Source organism: Pezoporus wallicus, unplaced genomic scaffold, assembly GCF_028554395.1.
Source record: "Pezoporus wallicus isolate ANWC-B61680 ecotype Strahan unplaced genomic scaffold, APGP_CSIRO_Pwel_v1 contig_2025, whole genome shotgun sequence".
Classification (NCBI taxonomy): domain Eukaryota; kingdom Metazoa; phylum Chordata; class Aves; order Psittaciformes; family Psittacidae; genus Pezoporus; species Pezoporus wallicus.
In genome coordinates this window covers 4,508,992-4,530,081 of record NW_026640253.1, presented here as the reverse complement: position 1 = coordinate 4,530,081, position 21,090 = coordinate 4,508,992, and the positions used below count along the sequence as shown (strand labels likewise).

Here is a 21,090-nt window from a genome sequence, read left to right as displayed (position 1 = left end):
CGGCTATCATTAGCAAATCCCTCTTGTCTATGTCAATGCCAGCTTTGTAAGCATATTTTAATCTAGAAAATTCACTGAATACCATGGTATTTCCATGTCTTATGCAAATAATAAGGACAGTAAAAGAACTGATGTATACAGGGCACATAATTCTTCTGGCAGATCCTGGCTATTAGTGAAAGTAAGAAAGTTTTTTAGTAATATGTGTATACTTCCTACTAGCTATTTTCACATTTTAGCTGTCAGAATGAGTAAACCAAATACTTTTGAAGAAAGAATTAGAGAATTCCATTTGCTAAGCTGAAGGCACTTAGCATTCCTGTCATATCATATCTTTATTGGAAGGCCAGGAAATGATAACAATTGTTAGACATTGCTCTTATTTCAAACCTTATGCTGTTAAAAATATTTCAAATTATTTTTCTATCTCAAAAGACTTTGGAGTTTCTAAGATTTTGTCAGAGATACATGAAATAGGTTCTGAGAAGCCAAAGTGTTTCTTTTCTATTCCTATAACCACTGAACTTGAAACCTTCTACAGGTTTTACAGCATGGGAGCCCAACATCATGTATGCTTCCTGTATAAAACACAGCTCCACTTGGGATCAATTTTGTAAACAAATAGCACAGCCAGAGTGATAAGCTGTTGCCACATCACCCACTGAATAATTACTTACAAGACAACGTTTCTGTCCCCCAGTGTTCTTACCAATCCTCAGTAAGGCATGGAGTAACTTGAACACCTGCTGATTTAGTTCCCTCAATTATAAAAAACTCACACAAGATCTTTTAAAGAGTTGGGTTGCGGGGTTTTTTTTACGTATTTGTGAGAACTTTCATTCATTTCACCTAACTTTAGCCATTTAACTGAAGCACCCATGTTGAGGATAAAGTCCAAGATAAGACTGTCCTGCACGATTGTAATGTTACAAGCACCAAGAAAAAAATGCTAGAATTATATCTGTAAGTCAGTTCCACTGGATAGTGTACACTTACAGGTATCATTGAAATTAAATGTCTCAGATAAACCATGCAAATAATAACGCAGCTATCTCTTCAAAAAAAACCAACCCAAAAAACAAAAAACAAAAACAAAAAAACACCAAACCAAACCAAAAAAAAAAAAAACAACCCACAAAACAAACAGAAAAAACCACAAACAATAAACTGTTTTCATTTTGCAGGCCTTGTGATTAAAAGGTGTGCCTGAATCTTCTTCCTTGCAGGCAGGGCAGATGTGAGAATGCTTAAGGGAATGCAGGGGTCTGCTCTTCACATTATGTTATTCCTGAAGGTAAAGAAATGTTTCTGCCTTAGGATATCCATGCATAACTCAGCCTTCTCTGTATTTCTACTTAGATCTCCTCATATTTCATACTCATAAATATTTCTGGACTCAGCTCAGTTTGACTGAGCCCCTTTCTGATCCTCTATATAGGCCAAAGGGACCACAGTTCATACATCGCTCTTGTAAATTAATTAACGTACCAGATGAAAGAATCATATCATAAAGTGTGTATGCACCTCTGACATCACGTAAGGCAAAAGGCGCTTTCCATACACAAACAGGGTCTCTGTTTCTGAGAAAGCCTGTGGCAAAACCCACAGGACTGCTGGGGTTACATTTCATTGGCTTCCTTATTCAGTAAGTCAGTGTCAGAAATAGTAGCAGCTCTGTAGCATTGGGAACCCCCCATACAGTCACTTTTTTTTTCTTTTTTTTTTCTTTTTTTTTTTCTTACCAAGTTCTGGTTTCATTGTCAGTGTTAGTGCAGTCATTCCGTGTTTCCGCTTGTTGAACTTGCGGTCCCCTGTTCTCTACCTACACCACAGATACGCACTTGCCAAACCACAGCAGTTATTTTAAAATCCTTTCCAACCTTACTGATCTTGTTACAAATAATACCGTTCTAGGCACTGAATAGCCACACTGTTCCTTGTATACATGTGGCCAAGCAAGGTGACCAGATCAGAAGATGCTCAGGAGTTTCGCGCCTGGGAGACTGCATCTGGCCAGTCTGTTTCTGTGAACCCCAGCAATTAATATATGTAACTACTGTTTTAAGGGCCACTGCAAAACACAGCTTCTGAAATTTACTACTGTACATTTTCCAGACACAAGGGTTGCCTTAATAAAATGTACCATTTTAAATGTACTTTCTTTTCAAGCCAGATTCCTGGGTAAGTTACCTCTCTAGCAGTAGTATTTACTTTTTCTGCATGCCAGGGAAATAAAGCAAAAAGGGTAACAAAGCCTAGTGTAACTAATAAAATCAAGTAAGAACAGCATAGCAATTTATCTCCTTTGATAGAAGGAAGAATCAGGAGGGATTTAATTCCTGAGGAGTGGCGACCATTTTTGCTTTTCATCCTAAGGCTTTTCTTACATTGCAAGAGATTTTCCAAAATGAGAATGAATCTTTAGTCAAACTTTAACTATAGAGCATCAAACTATAAGCTGAGGGAAATGGAGAAATAACATGACAACCCTGCCAGTTCTTTTTGCAAGAGACCTGCAGCATGTCATTGCAAATGAGATGCAATCCTGTAATTAGCAATTCACTCAGTATTAATTGTGTGTATGTTACTGCACATCAATCACTGTCATTTCCATGTAGTCAGGATGTTTTATAGAACCTAATTTGTAAACAATATGCGAAAGTTTAACCCTCTTTAAATTAAAATTGTCAAACATCTACATAACCTTCAGTGAACACAGAAAACTATGTGCAATTTGGCTCCTAACTGGGAAAGGGGAATGTTTTAGCTATTTGTTTCTACAAATAGACTTTTAAAATCATAGTAGGTCCTAAGGAAAAAACAAGCATGCATTAAAGGCTACTAGTCCACATCCAAAACAACTGTAACCAACATGTAACACTTTCTTGTCAAGGATAACACAAAAACTGAAAAAGCAAGGGTATGAAGCTGAAAGTCAAAACTCATTCCAGGAATACCTATTCTTGATTTAAGATGTGTCCAATGAAGCATAATCCATGGCTTCCCTGGCAAACAGGGGGGTCCAATTGTTTATGTAATATTTAATTCCCCGACTCCCAATTTGTCAACTGCAAACATCATAACTTGCTCTGATTTTCATCAGATAGATTTCAGAAAGCCGTCCATAGGAAAATTATATTTCTAATATATTATGGGAACATACAAATTATATTTCTCATATAATGACTACTACAACCACCCTTTCACCTTAAATTTGATGGATTAAGATTGAGCTCCTGGAATTCTTCCTTTTTAATACTTTTTTTCATATGCTTTAATTATTCCACTGGCTCTTCTCACCAGTGATCAACAACCTTTCTGAACTGTGAATATTCGTCTTCCACTAAGAGACCTCTGAAAGTACTAAATAAAACAAAACTTATCCTGAATATTCTCAGGGTTGCATTAAAACCTTTGCTGCAGATTACATTCTCTTCTAAACCATAACTCGTTCTGACTCAAAATGAATTGCTCATCCATTACTTGTAAGTCACTTAGATCATATGCTTACTATGGTCAGCAGGTTCCTTAGGTATGTTTCTCGCTGTGAAATTCATAAACACTGAAGCACAACAACCATAAGAAAAATTTTCCTGTGGCTAAAAGAATGTCATGAAATGAAATGAATCACAAACTGTGACTCTATCTTCAGTCTGCTTCCTCTGGAGGGCTCAGGCCAGACTGCAAACTGTAACTTTTGCACGAAGCTGCCAAAAATGTAAATTCCAAACTGGCTACCAGCTTTTTTTTCCCCTTAAATGCAAGCTTTGTCTAAAAAGCATATGCAATGCACAGTTTAGGCATGGTTTACACAGTTTTCAGGTCAACTGCTTATTTGCAAGTCAAACTTTTAAATAATCTATTAATTTTATGACAGAAAATACCTATCTACAAAAGTTGCCAGAAACAGAGGGCATCTATTCATGTGTGGTATCATTTTTCAACACCTTATGCCCTTTCTTCACCCACAGTTTGGGACTCACAAGCCATCAGGTTAAAAATGCTACCTAGAAATACTCACACTTAATTGGCTTCAGACAGAATGAAGGTGATGCACCTCACTGGTCCTTTAAAACATGGGATTTTTGTTTTAGCAAATATACATTTTCTTTTGACAATCTAGCAGATATGCAAAAACCAAAAACTGTGATATATCTCCTTGAAGTATAACAAATGTACAATATTCATAAACACCACTGCCATTATAATAAGAAGGTGCTCATACAAAGAAGACTACACACCAAGACTTCAATGTATAGAAGTTTTCACCGCAGGCCTAAGTTCTGAATTCTTTACATGCAAATATAATGTTCTCTTAATTAAATGGTTAGTACTGTACAAATGAAATTAACACTAATCTGAGATTAGGAAAACAGATCAAGGCACATGTCACAAAGTTAGAATAACAATGTACTGGTTATGCTCAGAAAAACAAAACTAAGATTTGAAGGGGGATGGCTACAGTCAAAGTACCCATCTCCCACCAAGTCTGATGATTTTCTCCATTACCTACGTCTGGAACACATATGCATTTCACATCAACGCAGGTGGTTCTGTGGCACTTCTCCAAAGAAGCTGTTCTTTGCAGAATGAACAATCTCCCTGATCATGTACAGAGCTAATGAATAAAAAAGGATAGAGCCTTCCAAAAAAGAATAAAATCTATCCACGCTGACACTTTTCATTATACTCACATATATTCTAGAAGGAAAGACACAGGATATAAAACTTAGTATGAGATGAGTAAAGTACCTTCCCAACTAAGGGACAGGAACATATTCATTTTACTTAAATATTTTGTATTCTGATATGCATATGTATCTTACATCAGTTTTTACTGTTACCTATAAAAAACTAATGATTTACTTATAAAATACCCTTACAAGCTTTGTAATATCTCTTAAAATATAGATAAAATAATGGAGGATATGACTGTACTGAATAAAATCAAAAAAGCTAAAAAAAGTTTGATATTTAGGGGATTTACGTGCAACATTCATGGGGAACCGCGATAGATCAGATCAGTAATTTACTGTGCCTATTTTCTACACTAGAAGTAGTATTGCAAAACAAAAGGCCCCCAAGGAAGCCTGAGCCAATATTGTTCTACATTCAGGGGTAGCTGTTTAGGAAGATACTTAACCATGTAGTTGGCTTCCAGCTTGATTAATCTTATTGCTTTAAATGGAACTATTCAAATTCTTCAATTAGGCCTCCTGAATGAATGTTGTTCACACAAAGAGGGGAAATAAAAAATAGAAGATCACTGCCTTCCAGAGTATCACTTTTTCACAAAAGTCATTAAACTAGTATTTTGCTATTACAGCCTCTGCGACTGGCTGGCTTCAAAGAGCAATACACTAATCTCACCCCACTGAGCTTAAAGCAACCTCTTATCCCTCCTTTTTTTTTTTTTTTCCAAATTTTTTTCATCTATTATGACTGGATTCCTTGCATATTCCCTACCTCTCACTTTGGCCACCTATACTCAGAGGATAGATCTCCACTAAGAATTAGCCTTCTCATGATTCAGAGCTGTTTCTCACCAACAATTCATGAGAGCTGAAAATACTGTAATGAAATTCTGCTCTTCTGAAATGATGGGCACTAAAGGAGTCACGAATCAACACAAGATTTTTTCACTCTGCCCCCATTTACTGATGTCTGGCCATGCATATGTTACTAAGTGAAAAGTCTGGCACACACCTGGCAGTTCCTTTGGTATGCCAGGATCCATCATCAGAACTGTGGTATCACCTCCAGATATCATCTCCATGCTTCCACCCCTCCTCCAAAATTAGAAAAGTAGATTTTGTCCTTTTGTTGGTTAGAACACATGCTATTTCACAAGTGATAGAAATACTGTCTCCAAATTGCTCATCTCAGACAGGAATATCAGAAGTACACTGAGGCAAATTCTTCCATGAGTTCAGATTAAATTCCATGAGATAGAAATATTGACATTCTGCTCTAAGTGTAAAGACAGCTTTCCAAGGAACTAGAAGACCCACCTAGAACATAATAAAGTGAACAATAAGCTATTAAAATGTCCTGGAAATTCGTAGCAGCTACTTTACATGGATGCTGTGGTATTAATAATCTTGCCTTGCATACACAGTTGAGTGATGTTGCACACTGCTTTGCAACATTTCTGCTTCAACAACCTTGTCTGCATAATCTGAAGTTGACATCAGAGCTAACAAAAAACTTTTAATGCAAAGGTTTGTGACTAGCTTTTGTATCCAGTTGCACACACAAATACAATAACAGATGGAGGATTACTAAAGAGTAGAAGAGAATGAGTTTTCCATGTCATTATCTTTCAGAAATAAGAAGTAAAAAGCCACACCTATTCTATTACACGTCTGGCACAATGAGCTTCTGTCTTTGGGCCAGATGTGATTTGCTTTTTAAAGAAAAGTGGAAACGTAATTAGAACATACTGTGGATAGACTGACCTTACACTCATCTGAGTTTTCATTAAAGTAGCTACATAAAGCATTTGATATGTTGCAGGCTGCAGCTGTCAGCTTCAAGAGCTATTTCTGAAAGCCCTAAAGAATTAATTGCAAGGTAATGATTGCAGCAATGTGGCTAGTGCTGCTTGCAGTTCCATTGCAAGAATAACCATTTAATTACCAACAGTTGAAAGAGGCTGCTCCTACAGACTCTGAGTAAAATTTGATAAAGTGTCAAGCACTCACAATTCCTACTAATTTCAGAGGACTTTGCAAGCATTTATCACTACCCAGGATTTCACCTAGTAATTGGATTTTTTAGACCAATACTTTCTTCTGAAGTTTCAGATATCCAGCCATTCCTGTAGTAGAGCGCTTAAAAAGGTCGTTTGCTTTTCTCTCTCTTTTTTCTTTTTTTTTTTTAAGAGGCATTTCCTTTTAAAAAAGGTTTACTTTGAACAGCCTGCAGGTCTTCATTTAAAAATGCAGCGAATTTTTGAACAATGACATCAATATGTCTCATCTGCTGATTTTGCCCTTCATTATGCAAAATGCCTTGAGAGGATGCCACAGAAAGTACTACGTACAGAGTATTTGCCAGCTCATCTCCCAGTGAAATTCATAGCTTTAGGAATCCAGACCTTTCCCTTGATCTGACAGGTACCAGAATAAAGCAGCTGTATTTTAGGTGTTGCCTGTCATGTTTTATCTGAGGAAGACATTTACATACCTCAACAATGCCAAGAACACAGGCTTCCAAAGTCATATACAAACTGGTTGCTTTCATTAATCACCAATTAACTAGGCAGCAATCCAGAAGCATAGCTTGCTCTGAGAGCTTTATACCAACTGAACATCCATCAACAGATTTCTAATATATCTGAGAACATTTTGTAGTCTCACTAAAAATTTCAGCAGCAGAAATGTCAAGAAGAGATTGCAATGATGAATAATTATTTATTACTGCCAACAAGTTAATATACTAATGGATCTCTATGTTATTACTCACTTGTAAGCTAACTGATGTTAATGCATGTTTTACTGTAGTAACATTACTCAAACTCCAAAACATGACATCACTTTTAGCAAGGAGTTTCTGATACTTTGCTGAGTAAAAACACTGTAGTGTAGAATAAACACTACCCATTCTTTTATTGCAAGACTGCAGTTCTGTAGTAACCTGTTTTAAAAGCTGGTGTCTCATGAGTATTGAGTTTCTAAATTAAGGTGTACACTGTAACTAAATGCAGAAACATAAGAAAAGCATGCAAGAAAAATTTATTTGTTCTATTTTCCACACAAAAAGGCTCAAGAGAAATGAAATAATCATCATTGTCACTGTAAGTCCTTTACCAGCACATAGCATCCTGTAGCAAAGGCAGATGAGCCTAAACAAGGAGTACAAAATTGTCCATATAGGTATGGGTGATATAAAACTTTTGCCAGATGCACAGTGATAGTCACATGTTCATCAGGTCTGCAGCTTCATTCTTTGAGAAAGCCTGTTTCTTGAACAAACCAAGCCATTGCCATTGAAAAAGGCTTATTATGCTGTCCCTAACACTAGTACTTCACTGCTGCCTATTGGTAGTTATGGGCACAAAATGTTAACTAGAATTTTGCCCTCCACCTCTTTCCTAGGTAAAAAGCTGGCTAGGTGGCCAAGCCCTAAGTGTGGTGGTGAATGAAGTTGAATTCAGTTGGCAGCTGGTCACAAGTGGTGCCCCCCAGGGCTCAGGATTGGTGTCAGTTGTGTTTAACATCTATCAATGATCTGGACAAGGGGATCAAGTGCACCCTCATAAGTTGGCAGAGGATACCAAGCTGGGTGGGAGTGTTGATCTGCTTGAGGTAAGAAGGTTCTGCAGAGGGATCAGAACAGATGGATTGGTGGGCCAAGGCCATTGGTATGAGGTTCAACAAGGCTCAGTGCCGGGTCCTGCACCTGGGTCACAACCCCATGCAACATTCCAGACTTGGAGAAGAGTGGCTGGAAAGCTGTTTGGCAGAAAAGGACCTGGGGGTGCTGACTGACAGCTGCTGGACATAAGCCAGTTTGTGCCCAAGGCAGCCAAGGTGGCCAGCAGCATCCTGGCCTGTATCAGAAATAGTGTGGCCAGCAGGACTAGGGAAGGGATTGTCCCCCTGTACTCACACTGGTGAAGCCACAGACCTTGAATACTGTGTTCAGTTCTGGGGCCTTCACTACAAGAAAGACATTGAGGTACTGGAGCTTGTCCAAAGAAGGGTAAAGAAGCTGGTGAATGGTCTCGAGAACAAGTCGGATGAGGAACAGCTGACGGAACTGGAGTTGTTTAGTCTGGAGAAGAGAAAGCTCAGGGGAGATCGTATCACTCTTTGCAACTACCTGAAATGAGGACGGAGTGAGGTGGGTGTTGGTCTCTTCACCCACATAACAAGTCATAGGATGAAATGAAACAGCCCCAAGTTGTGCCTGGGGAGGTTTAGATTGGATATTCAGAAAAATGTTGATTTTGACAACTTGAAAGGGTTGTCAGGTATTGAAACAGGCTGCCCATGGAAATGGCTGAGTCAGCATTCCTGGAGGTATTTAAGACGTGTAGATGTGGCACTTCGGGACATGGTGTAGTGGTGGACTTGGCAGTGTTAGGTTTACAGTTGGACTCAATGATTTTAAAGGTGTTTTTCAACTTAAATGATTCTATGATTATATGAATCAGAACTGCATTCAGTGCCATCCTTAAAGTATTTTTGATAACTATTCTGCCTCTTCATATCCATAAACCAACAGCTGCTTACACCTTTATGTGTTAAAGGCAAAAGACTAGAGCCTTAACGTCATCTTCCCGTTGCACAGACTAGTACAGAAACTCCCTAATTTGCAGATTTTACAGGCAGCAAATTAATGGGTCCTGTAGGGATCCAGGTCTGGTTCTTCAGAGAGCACATACTTTGGCAGACCTGCTGTATAGCACAGCTCTTGCATCACCTCCCTCCTGCTTCAGTTCAATCATCACAGGACAGTCCAGTCCATCAAATAGTGAGGAAAACCAACATTTTCTCCAGTGAGCAGCAAAAATTATTCTAACTGCCAGCAAAATAAACCAGCAAGTTTTTCAGCCCTGTTGCACCTTCTTCATAAAATCACAGGCAACTCTGCAGGGGCAATTTTGCTTATCTTTTTTAGAAGCACTGAATAATCTTCATATTCCTCCTGTGGGCAGGAAACTATTAGTATCTGCCAATTAAAACAAGTACAGAAATAGAGGCATGTACAAGCTGTAAGAGCACAGTTCAGACGTTCTGAGTCAGCAAGACTGCCCACGTATTCTTGAGCTAGAGAACATTTTTCTTCATTTGAAGTTCTGCTTTTTTCCTGTGCTTTGCTAAGAGCCAGTGCAATTTTTATAAAGACGGGGTTCTTACTCTTCTTCCCTTCCTAATGCGGTTGATGGTAATAAATACTTAGGGAGAAAAAAACAAAAGGCTCTGAGCATTTGGAGCATCATCTCTGTTTTGCTGTCTTTTAAAACTCACTGATAAAGGTTGCCTGGCCAAACATCAAAAAGAAACTCAGCTGTGCCTTCTCTGGAAAAACAGTGAATTCATTGTAGCTCAAGAACAAAAAAAAAATAGAAGAAATGGGGCATGATCATCTCTGAAAATTATATCCATAAACATGTCTTAATGTACTGCTTCCTGCAATAAAGGCCCTTATCCTACTTCAAGTGCATCAGTACTGAGAAAATACATGAGAATCCTTAAATATTTCCTGGCTGCAGTATTTTGAAAGATAAAAAATTAAGATAACTGCGTGCAGCTCACAGTTCTGAGAATCCATGGTCTGTCATGCTAACCTGCTGTTCAGAAAAAGGCATTCATTAACACACACAAGTCAAATCTTGCCTGCCAGCTGTAACGGAAGGAGGGGAACAGGGGGAAGAGAATAATTTTTAACTGTTGTATCCTGAATCACAGTCTTCGGACAGATGGGAAAAAAAAATGGAAGTGAAAGCCAAATTTGCCTGCCTAAACTACAACTTCTGCCTCACAGCAGAAAGAAAAAGAATAAGAGCTGAGATTCACCTCTCTCTGCCTACAGATGTTCAGTCAGAACTTCCATCACAGGCACTCACTCCTCCCATAGGAGTTGTAAAAAAGACACTCAAAAGTGTTGGAGAGCGCATCAAACTGATCCTGACTTATCATATTGCCCCAAACAGACAGAAGCATCATCATTCTTTCATGGCTTTCACTTCTTTTTAACAAGAAATAGGTTTTCTACTTCTCTTGACTAAAGACAGAACAACTATTTTCTTACTCATGAAGGTGAGCTCTTTCATGATGATGAAAGTTAGTTCCAGGCCTGCTTCCACATACCTTGATCAGAGTTAACAGTAACAATTATTGAAGGGAAACACCCAGAAAACCTTAATCTAATTACATCTTAATCTAATTACAAATTTATCTTCCAAAAGCTTTTTTAAAATACCAACAACAGCTTGAAAACCTGCGGTCTGAAGATATTTGAGGAAGCATGGACTATTTTCCATGTCTACAAGACATACCACCAAAGGAAACGCACTTATGCCAATAAGATATAACTAATTACGACACAGACCATCACTGAGAAATGGTCAGAAGTATGTACATCTACGAAGTTTGAAACTTTCATGTTAGGGTACTTTTTCATCAAATAATGCTATTAGATATATAAATCGCTGTATTTAAAGATGTATCAGGTCTTACTATTTTCATGCCAAGTTACAGTACTTACATTTTTCTTGCTTGCTGTGTCACCACAATTTTACTTGCTGTATTTTAACATTCGAATGATTCCAGAATGCATAGCAGATCCAGGTGTCACATGCAGTTTCACAGATCACTGAAAAAAAGAAATGTATTTTACTATAATGGAATCAGAGGAACAGCTGGAAGCTCTAACACTTACTTTAACATACATCTCAGTTGGAAAAGATCTGGAAAGTTTCTTAAATTGAGAAGAACGGTATTCTACCTAACAGGGAAAGGCAGTATGTTCCTGAAGAGCTTCACATCACATAGCAACCAGCACTGACCCCACGGGATACACAGCATTGCTTAGTTACAACTCTGGCATGAAATAGATCTGTCACTTAAAATTGCTTAGTCATGCCCTTATTTTCAGTATTGTTTTCCAGAATGAATATTCAATCTTTCTTTCAAAGTGAGAATGGAAGACAGACATACTGGGGTGGCTGCGTATCACAGGTTTCTTGTCTTCTCTGCCTTCTACATTCATGATATGTGTACCTTGAACTCCATGTCAGTCATTTACACCTCTTCATGGAGCTACTCCTAGAGGATTCAAACCAAGGCCACTTACACCAGTCAGCTCTCCTGGCCAGCTACTATGCATGCTCCAAAGACATTCTTACATCCCAATGTTTTCTTGCAGAGTCTACCAACACAGAAATCACACACTGATAAACATATTAGAACTACAACTTAAGTCACTAAGAAGGCATTTGTCAATTTCTGTTGTGCAGCTAGATCCCCAGTCACTAGCCAGGTAGAACATAATCCTAAATCTGCTTTCTACTGCACTTTGCTTAGGTCTTTATGGTCTGGTCTTAAAATCAGCTAGAAAAGAAATGTATTTGAAACTGTGTAGGCAGAACTGGAACAACTCCATCAAGAATTCTTGAGGCAGGAATTTTCAGAGAGAATTCTGCCCTGATGCCCTGTCAGATTCTGAGAAATGGAAAACAATAAAGTGTAAAACCAGAAGAATTTAGCATAAACTTGAATATTTATTTTAAAATGGAGTTCACAGTAACTCATCTTCAGCCTTAATGGGAATGCTTGTATTCACTGTGCAAAGAATTCTACCTCAGATGAAACTTGTGGTACTGCCCGGTTCTTGCAGATAGTGGAGTCTACCAAACAGTGGCAACACTGCTTTTGTTTTTAAGATTCCTGTAATAACGACGATATTTTTACAGAGCCGCAGCATGAAAAGACACACAGACTATTTTCTCAATATTTTCACTCAATTACTACACTAACTAAGGTCTGTGGGCTTTCTGTCTGAAGTCACAAATCAAAAAATAACATCTTCCTGTTTGGTCTCCCCACTTTCCTTCCCTGACTGTTTATTTTAAGGTGAAGATACACTCAAGTATCTGCATTATGTATGTCATAAGCCATTTGAATGATAAACTTTTAAAAGAAAATAGGATGGTCCAACAATCAAATGTTATAACTTAGACTTCAGTGCTTAATCAGCCTTACTATACCTTGAGCATCTAACTAGTCAGAACAAGGATGGTCTCACAAGTATCATAGCACGATAATGACCAGGAAAAAATAGCATTAGTTGATGATCCTCTAGTTTAGTAAATTGGTAAATGGACTGATTAATTGATTACTGTTTATTTTACTGCACTAAGGCCACAAGCGAGCATTGCCCTGTAGAAGATAGGTAGTACATTAATATCTCGCAAAACAGTCCTCTCTCCTTAATTAGCAAAACCAGCCACAAGGTAGAAAACAGAAGACTTACTGAAATCAAACAGCAGACAAATGACTGAAAAGATCCTAAGGCTCATCAGCTCTAATAGATCAGTGTGGCTACCAGATACAAGGTCTTCAAGGTAATTTTCTGTGATAACAAACTACCATCTCCAATCCCAGTACTAACGTTAATGGGTAAGAACAAGCAAAACAAACAACCACCTTCTAGAAATAAACTCTGAAAATGCATTGGGGAAATCTAGCAACGTTTATGTACAAGAAGCCAAAGTAAATGCTTTATGTAGTTCAGTCTGCAGCAAGACTGTGTTGTCTTTTTCTGCATAATAGTTTGCACAGCTACAATAACACTTACAAAGTGAAAAGTGAATTGCCCATGTACATTTTGGCTAATTTATTGCTGAGAAATGTGTGCGCTGTTTACTATGAATTCCATGCTGTCTTTTGGATTGCCAAATGCATTTCTTCTCAGGGAACTGTTTTGTTTGTTACTGTGCTTTTGTTTGGTTAACAACATGTCCTCATCCTGTTCCTTTTGAAAAGAGTGAGAGATTGCAATGTAATAGATAAATACACAGTGAAGTCTGCAGACCTGTCCCAGGATGCCACAACACAGAGATGCTAAAAGTTTTACCTTATAATTACTTTGAATGCTACTGGAACCCAAAGAACATACTTCACAGAACCTCTGCTACAGTTATCTTAAGAATAAAGATTTTAAGAAAGCCTTTGAAATAGATTTGTTTTCCTTCCATAAAATTGGGAAGATCCCTCTGAAACCACCCCAATATACTTAATGGGAAAGACTTGATTCCTGCAGTCATTCTCATCCGAATACCTGCCAGTGTTTTCCAGCTTTAACAGCCATGTGTAGAAAAAGAATCATCTGTCAGTCCTTTCTAAAACACTAATTTAGTAGCTTGTCATGAGGTACAATAATCTTTGAATCTCAGCATCTACCCTCAGTTATGACATAGGAATATCTAAGATAACATAGGGAAAGAGATACCACAATGCACCAGCTGCAAGCATAGCAGGTTTTTATGGTGATAAAGCTAGTGAAAAATCCTTATAAGAAAATATATATACAAAACGGAAAAACAGAAAACAGGGGAGAGGAAGATTAGAGGAAGATTTGTAAGAAAAAAAAAAATGTAGAGAAAATGGCAGCTGGAATAAATCTTGAAATAACAGGAGGAAGATAAAAAGCCAAATACAGGAAAAAGAAAGAAGACGGTTTGGAATGGAAAAAGAGGCAGAGGCCAACAGAATTTTAAGGGCTGGTCTGCAGATGGAGTATGTTACAAGAAGGAGGGCTTTGGTAGCCATTCACAGCCAGTCATTATCAATAGGTTTGGAGTGCTAAACTACTGTTTACCTAGCTCCTCTAATTCTTAAAAAAAAGAAATTAAAAGAATTCCCTGTGAGGGTGGTGAGGCCGGTGAGGCCCTGGCACAGGCTGTTCAGAGAAGCTGTGGCTGCCCCATCCTTGGCAGTGTTCAAGGCCAGGTTGGTTTGGGATTGGAGCAGCCTGGTCTAGTGGAAGGTGTCCCTGCCCATGGCAGGGGGTTGGAACTAGATGAGCTTTAACGCCCCTTCCAATCCAAACCATTCTATAATTCTGTGATATTTTTAGTCTTGAAGCAGCAGAGCATACACCCATCTGCATTTATTGGGCTTTTATGTGTTTCTTTGCACTACTGGCAATAGTTTGTCTTGCTCCTTCTCTCTGTTCCTTTCCTCCTGTAACTACAATTTCATCTTTACTTTGACAAATGCATTACACAAAATATCACTCAAAATAACAGAGGACACGCTATCCTCTAGGATAACATAGGACTCTACTATGCCCTATTAAATATCTGAACAACTAGCTCTGAACATACTTGAAACTTTGAAAGAACATTAGAACTTGAACTTTGCTGACCATTTTAATTTCATTTTAGGCATGTTGAATTTAGTGTTTTCCCTCAAAAATATATTAACTCTATAGTAGCGTATTGTGATTACTGAAGGTTTTTAATTTATTCAATTTGATTTTTCATATTATTTAATACTAAACTGCTGTAAACTACTGTCTTTATTAACAGGCTTATTGGACTAAATTGAAAAGCTTATTAAGACGATAATGTTTAGAAAATGGCTACTTATTCATGCTGTTTATCCTCCCCTCGTGTTGGACTCTGTTACATTAACACTTCTCTTATCAGCTATGGAGTGTTTTAGAGCCACCAGTAATGTCCATCAAGGGACTTACATGTCACATAAGGTGCACCCACATATCCGAGTGAGGCATCTAAATAGGCTGGGATGAGAGTTCATTTTGCTGTAATCTACCACAATTACAGGACAAAGTGTCCACATTACACCTTTACTAACAGTGAATGTAGACTGGATGCTGCATGCCTGAGTGCATACTATGCTTGAGCACTAACTGCTGGAGAACTCCACATCCATGTTTCAACTGGATACCTCAGATGGCAACCAAATACACAATTTCAATCTCTGTTCTACCAGGAATGAAAATTCATCAAGCACACCACTGACACAGCTAAGTACATATCCCAGTACTGATGCTACACAAAGTTGTAACAAAAAAAAATCCCTACCTCACCCTAAGTGTAAATTACAGGTACTCTCGGAGTATAGGTACACTTAGTCTGCATAAACCCTTCTTCTAAAAGCTATGAAATACATAGAATCTTTACATTATTTGTTAGCTCCACAGGAGTACCAAGTAGGATTACTCACAAATTCTCTCTCAAAAATTTTGCAGAAGTGTCTGGTTTCCTCAAAACAGAACACAAATATGTTTTAGTTATGTGATCAAAACATAGATTGAATTATCACAGTTTGTTGGAGAGAGGAGGTGGGACACTTTTTCCTTCCTTCTGACTAGCTTTTGGTCCAACACATACGAAGTTAGGATTCATTAAGGGATTTTGAAGAGTCTATTACATTAGGAACATCTAGTCTGTAGGGTACATATGACTGATGTATAGTAATCATATTCTTTCAGTCTGTGCTGACTCAGCTGACATTCTGAATCACTTACAGAAAATAGAAAGGATTTTGCATATATAGCTATGTGCACACAAGCATCTATCAGATCTCCCTTTCCCTTCTACCAGCAACAGCAGCAACAAAAAAGCCCACAACAGATTTTGCATTACAAAAAGTTATACTACTAGTAATTTCTTTAAGTGCCATTTCTGTTTCCATTTGGATATATAAATTAATGTTCTCTCCCATTATTTCCTCTGAAAGTTTATTTTCTTTTTTTTCTTTTAACCCAGAACAGTAAGAGGTATCATCTATGTGTCAAAAGGCTTGAACTAGGATCTAGAAATACATTTATAGCCAGGATCTCAAATTTCAGTAGAGCTGAGCTCTGCTTCAAGTAACAAAGGTGGGCTGATCACCGCATAAATTCACTGTAGAGAGTCTGAGTACCTTGTAACAGCATCAGATGCTGACAGATGAACTGGCTAATATTTAGTATTTGAAAATCAGACCCATAACATTGTTTACTGTAGGACAGGGCTTTCTAAAGTGTTCTGTATATGCCACTAACTATATGTGGACCACACCAAAAGTTATACACAGCCCGATTATCCAAAGCCTGCCTCAACTGCCTAATGTTTTCTCCTAAGACTGCCCAGAAACAGGCAAAGCTGAAATCTGGGATCTCAAAAGAGAGTGGGTAAAGGCTCATGTACCTTTTCTCCTTCCTGCTCATCATTCGCTGTAGTCACAAAATTGAGGAGCTTAAGTAAGAGTACACAAAGTGCAGAAACCCAAATGAAATATGTCCTTAAAGGTTTGCTAGTAAACAACTAAAACAACTTGTAATAACGGAACTATTAAATACACTAGTCTTCTACCTAACACAAACTAAAAATTTCAGACACATCAGTCAATCCACATATCATTAGCCTCAGCCACAGTACACACAGAGGCAACAAATACTTCAAAGTTCATCAAAACACAAAGTCATTTTTCCTCAGGTAGCTGTAAATGAGTTTTCAAAAATGGTGTGTGTTTCAAAATGCATACATCTACCTACTATGCAAAATTATTCAAAAGTTTTCTGGATGTCCAGTCTCTGGTACCTGAAAAGGCCCTAGTTTTCAGAGCACAGGTTTAATACTGAGATCAATTGCATTACTCAAAACTGAAAATGCCAGTTTTGGATTCCAATGACTTGAAGCTTATATAACTATCTATTGTATATATAAAGATACAATAATCATGGTCATTATTATTTCTGTTACAGATATCTCTAGCTCTTTTTTTGCTGTAAGTCACAGCATACTAGATCAGAACCCCCTGAAAAACATCTCTTCTCCAAGTAAGAAGTAGCACCAAAAATGCATTTCTGCTACTGCAGAGAAGGCAAGAAGGCAATGGATCGTGAAAAAAAAGGGTCTGGAATCAATTTCAAGAAGTCATCTAGACCATCTCTCTGCCTGAAGTCAAGGTCAACTATGCAGAAGCCATTTCTGACATACTAGAAAACCAGTTTTAAATGCTACTGGTTTAAACACTTCAGCTGACAACCACCATTGACAGCTATCAAAAATATAGGCCTTAGTTTTTACCATAAATATTTACAAAGCTGTCTCTGATTCAAAATAAATAATGACCGAAAATGAAACCAACTATCTCCACTAATAACGTTGTGACAGATTTGTGGGCCAAATTCTGATTTTAGTCAAAATTAAATCTGATAGAATTATTCTGGATACATGCTGGTTACTGAAGAACAGAACATATTCCTGCAGCTTAGGTTATACATCCATCGCAAAATGCAATGATATATGCACGTGTGTGTGTAGCATCGAGTAAGATTTTCCCAACATGTTCTCATTCTGCACACCAACCTGCCCCACAAAAAAAAACATGGAAAATGCGCTTGTACAATCACTCATCTATCCTGATTACAAAAACAATTCCATGGAATAGGTTTGTGTGCCAGAAACATACCTGTTATACTAACTTACAAACTAGTGGCCTTTCAAAGCTGTTTCAGAACACTGCCATATAGACATACACACACAATCTCAGCATGAAAAACAAGCTTTCTGTATTAAAAATAGAAACAAGTACAAATCTAGTTTACATGTTACACCGTTCTGCTGTACTTTTATAACTTCCATATATGCATATTTATGTTTATTGAGACTTTTTTAGCGTAAGAGTAATATATGTTTGCCTCTCTAGGGAAGTATTTTATTCCTTTGCACAATGCAATTTATATACACTAATTGCTAAACTAAGAATAACAGAATATGGTGCTTGTCTTTCTTGCACAATTAGTTACAGATTATGTGAAGAAGCTATTCATTCACAGCTAGAAATGAACAATAAAGCTCATAAAAGAAGATATAGCAAGTCTTACCATAGACATTCTCTGTGTTGTGATAACTGAGTTAAGCAGAGATGCAGATTGCATATGCAGAAAATGGAATAACACATAAGCAAAATTAAGGAATGGCAAGTACTTGACCAAATTTAGATAAAATTCATGCTGCATGTATCACGGGAACTGCATGTTCCCTGTTGGGATATTAATTCTCAGTGGCAATGATGATTCAGAAGTGATTCGGGGCATCCAGGACCTAAGAACTGACAATAACAGCACAAAGTGCCAGCATAGGCAGCTGCATTTCAAAACATACAGCATATTTTATGCTGCTCTGAAAGGTTTACCTTTGGGCAGGTTTAACTGTTGAGGAACAGCTGGCTCCTGTTAAAAGTCAATATCCTTCTAGATGAAATATCCTGGGTAAACCAACAAAATATAGAATAAAAATCTGGCTTCAAACTTGTAATGCTGTGAATGATGACCTGAATGGGACTTACATCACAAAAAGAAAGTGTGATCTATGTCTCAAAAAGGCTCCTATATGGTCAAAGTGATTCTTCAGATTTGGTGCAAGAAAAGTACCCGAGATTAACTTTATTGTCATTTTTCAGGTTGCTGAACATCTACTCTGTGAGAATTTGACCCACAATGGAACAGTATAATTAAAGAAGCTTTTCTTTCCCATCACAGCAGAGAAAAAGGTCAGAGATTTTTTTTATTTCTGATCCATCTTGTAAGCCATAATGTGCTTCAATAATGGGCGAGTCCATGATTACAATATTGAGTCAGTATGAAATCCTCTGAGCTATAGTTCTTTTCTTAACATGTTGCTGGTGTTGTAAACTATCTTTGGGCAAGCAATATGTCTGCTTTATGATAACTTTGCTACAAAAGGAGTTTCTCTATTTTTTGTTGATTAAAATACCTATATAGTTAGTCAAGAGTCGTTAGAAGAGGCAGTATCTTTTCTTATGCTGATTGACAACTGCTGGAAAAAAGCAATCAGATTTTCAGATACACACCCTCTCAGATTTGCTTCCTCACATTTCATCATGCCACTTAGAAAAGCATTTTTGACTTCTGGCTATCATCAAAACCAACAGCTTGATATGTGTCGTATTCGCCCAGAGCCTGTTGACCAAACCAGGCTGTGAGCAATGCGAAGAACGTAAAGAACACTAACCCTTCCATATACAAGTTTATGTGGGTAAGTTGCAGGAAGACCAACCTTTAGTAAGACTTGCTGAAGTCTTATTGTTAAGTTCAATTAAGATTTTCCATCTGAAACATTATTAGGGAACTGTCTTTGGGCTTTAAGTGCACCCAAGGGCATTTTTATCACAAAAAGGCTATCACCATGTTGTGCCAAATGCTGCACATAGGAAAGAGGCAGACCCTACACTGAGAAGCTTATAATGCATGGAACATGACAAACTGTAAGAGAATCCTTGTCACCCTGTTGAGGCAGGACACTGAGGCACCACAGATGAAAAGACTTGCCCAAGGTCATGTTAAGAAATTTTTACTTGGTTGGAAATTTACCCTCAAACATCTTGAATCATAAGCTTGTGCTTTAATCTCCATACTTTTCTTCCGCCACACATTAGCAGGCAAAGCTTAAGATCCAGTAGTGAAGTGCTTCAGGATTGAAACTGAATTTTTGCATGTTTTTCCTCTTGCTTTTTGCCACAGGATTTGAGGTCTTGGTAACACAGGTGACAGTTTTTGTTTAGAATATATTTATGATTCATAAGGTTAAATTCTTTCATTACTACTCAAGCAATATTGTAACTGCATTTACTACTACACAGAAGCAAGTGCTCAGTGTTGTTACTGTAAATAGTTCATCCACTTTAAGCTATCCACTCCCTTTATCTAGTGTATATACTTGAGTAATTGTCCACATTTTATCATTTTCTCACTATTCTGTATTGTATTTTATTAATCAACATACTTTATTTTCATTTCTAGAAAAATAACTGAAATGTTGTTGGAAAATATGACTACTTATAACTTGAATCTAAAAAAAAATCCCCAAACCCTGATAAAAAGGAATATTGAGATATGTCCCTATATCCTTGCAGAAGATATTTAAATCTATTTTTAGATTAAATCAGTCAAATGCTTCTTCCAACTCCCTGATTAAAATAATCACTGTCTCTAACCAGTGCAGAAAATTCAAATTATTCCCAACCTAATGATTTTATTGTTTACCATAATCATCTTTGAGCTATTCCAGGAAATCACAAGCCTACTGCATGCTTCTACATAATCTGACTTAAACCAGGCGTCCTACTAAAGAAATTCATACAGGAAGCTGGCATAGAAAATAAATTCCAAAGTAACAACTACTATAGAAAAAAAAAAAATAGGACAACATCTGGGAAAAAAAATTGTGCCTGGAAAAATAGAGGAAGCATCTAGCAAATCAAAATACATACTGGCAGTGGGCCCATTAGTTTCAATACTCATGCAGTGAGAAAGTATACAGGATAGACAAGACAGGGTTTTTTATATAGCATACCTGGGCCTAAAGCAAATGGGAAAAATTTGAGCCTCTGAAGTAATTTACTGGTGGTAAGAAGTCACTGGTGAGGTTTAACAGGAACAATGTATTTTATATATATATATTTCTCTTAACTAAAAAAAGAGCAACAGAGAGATGTGCCTGTTTAGATGATAACCTTGGTCTTTAACTTTCAAATGCTCGTTTACCTTTTAGTTTCTAGTGGTATGCCAAGTTTGTGTCCTACCTAAAGCATGCAGACT

At 37.5% G+C, this 21,090-nt stretch overlaps 1 long non-coding RNA gene across 1 annotated transcript in view; it reads right to left on the bottom strand.

The window, feature by feature from the left end:
* Positions 1-5,655: 5,655 nt before the first annotated feature.
* LOC130603989 (uncharacterized) overlaps positions 5,656-21,090 on the bottom strand; it is a 54,683-nt gene continuing 39,248 nt past the window's right edge. Inside the window, exon 3 of the long non-coding RNA XR_008973337.1 lies at positions 5,656-6,011. This is a non-coding gene — a long non-coding RNA (uncharacterized LOC130603989). The remainder of the gene's footprint in view (positions 6,012-21,090) is intronic.